Raw genomic sequence first — 2235 nt, 5'->3', positions numbered from 1 at the left:
ACGTGATGAATAAATGCAAAACCCCAAAACATAGAAAACCAGAGGAACAATAAACAATAACTGCCCAAACTAAAGACAGATAGGAAATGACACAAAACTAATCACATAACAAAATGAGACAAATACAAACATGAACTCAGAGCGCTGGGTCAGAGACCCAGCCTGTGACAATAGTAATGAAGAATGTCCCGTTACATGAGTGTTTTACACAAAATAATATTAATGTGGTCTTTCCCTCACAGGGGTGCCACACGCTCACCTACAACAAAAGTGGCTCCTGACACTTGAAACAAATTTGCACTTACAGTCTCTGTATTCTTATCAAATCTCACACAGTGAATAATCAAAACCCTTAAATTAAAACTTCAAGCACTTAGGAATGTTTGGTTCTCTGGGATTAGGTAACTACCATAGCTTATGGCTTCTTCCTAATAGCTACATATGGGGTGGAAAAGAGATAGATATGGTAGCTGGACGACCAGTGGGCCTTGGAATGAAGATAAGCTAGGTTGTGGGGGCCACAAGGCAGCCAAAGGCACGAGGTAAGTATCTACCATGTTTACAGTGGGCCATGACTGGTATGTTGGATGGCCTAGAGATGAATAGGTTAGCATTTGGCCTGGACGCCTCTGTCGGGTGGATTGCCTCAGTGGGGCAGGTGAGTTCAACGGAGAGTCTGCTGCCTGCTCACTCATGTCGAGGTGACTCGGGTTCTACTTCCGACTGAGGCAAGTTAAGGGCTGCCGAACTGTCACTCCTCTCGTGGTCATACTGGTAAGTCTCAACTTCATCCCCAGTCTCAGGTGCCATGGGACCCTCTTTTCTTGGTCGACTTTCCCCGTGGGCCCCAGCCATCTCTGACAGGTTCTCAGCAATGTCCTCGGCATCTGTTACAGGCGTCCTTCGTCTTGGCTCTTCAAGATCCCTCGGGCTCAGAACAGATTCTCCTTCAAACGGAGCCTGTGTCTGCGTCCCTGGTTCCATTCTGTCCTGGCTGACAGCCTGTTTCTCGGAAGGGACAGTTGTTCTGAACTCAGCCTGGGTCGGTGGTACCCTCAACTAATAGCCACTGCCCGGATCATCATCTGAATCAAAGGTCTCAGCATTTTCTATCCGTCCTTCCCTGTCTTTACCCCTCACTCAATCATTGGTCTGTTTGTGTGTCGATCTTAAGGTTAGTTTAGTTGGTTGTGGTGGGAACTCTACTGGCAAATCATTGACCAACAGGAGCAAGTTTCGGTGCAGGGTCTGAGTTCTTCCCTGGTCATTACCCTCTGGATGGACGACATACACTGGGTTATCCGAAACCTGTTCCTTGACCACATATATCCTGTTCTCCCAGTAGGAGCATAATTTGCCGGGTCCACCACGCTCGCCTAAGTTCCTCACCAACACTCTGTCCCCTGATTTCGGTACCACTCCCCTCACCTTCTGATCATAGTACGACTCCCCCTTAGCACTAGCCAAGAGGCTATTTTTGGTGGCAACCTGATAGGCCTCTGTCATTCTCTTACGCCACTTTTCGGCATACTCCCTGTGCGACACTGGTTCAGTTTCCTCAACCAGGCCAAACAAAAGATCCACCGGAAGGCGGGGGTGACAGCCAAAAAGCAAGAAATGTGGGGAATAACCAGTGGACTCATGACGAGTACAGTTATACGTGTGTACAACTTGTGGGAGATGATCATTCCATGTTTCCTTTTCTTTGTCTGTCAGGGTACGCAACATCTGCAGCAAGGTGCGGTTGAATCGTTCTGCGGGATTACTCTGGGGGTGGTATGGGGATGTCTGAGAATGACCAACCCCTGAGAGCTGCCCAAGAGTTCGGAAGAGCTCATTTTCGAACTCTCGCCTCTGATCGTGATGGAGTTTGTTGGGGAACCCAAAGCGAGGTATAAAATCATTGTAGATCTGCTCGGCTGCAGTCCGCCCGGATTTGTTCTTGGTTGGGTAGGCCTGAGCGAACCGTGTAAAGTGGTCGACCATCACCAAAATGTATTCATACACGCCTTTGCTTTTCTCAAGATGTAGGTAGTCTGTACAGACAAGTTCAAGCGGTGAGTTGGACTTCAGGTTGCCCATGGGTGCACGCACATGAACTGTGGGTTTCTTTTGTTTAATGCAACAGTATTTCATAGTGACGTAGTCCTCTATGCACCTCTTCATATGAGGCCAATAGAACCTCTCTCGTGCGAGATGAAGGACCCTCTCAGTACCGACATGACCCATCTGGTC

The sequence above is a fragment of the Pundamilia nyererei genome, unplaced genomic scaffold (genome assembly GCF_000239375.1).
Source record: "Pundamilia nyererei isolate P.nyererei 1_Seehausen unplaced genomic scaffold, PunNye1.0 scaffold00567, whole genome shotgun sequence".
Lineage (NCBI taxonomy): Eukaryota > Metazoa > Chordata > Actinopteri > Cichliformes > Cichlidae > Pundamilia > Pundamilia nyererei.
This window is presented reverse-complemented; position numbering follows the sequence as displayed.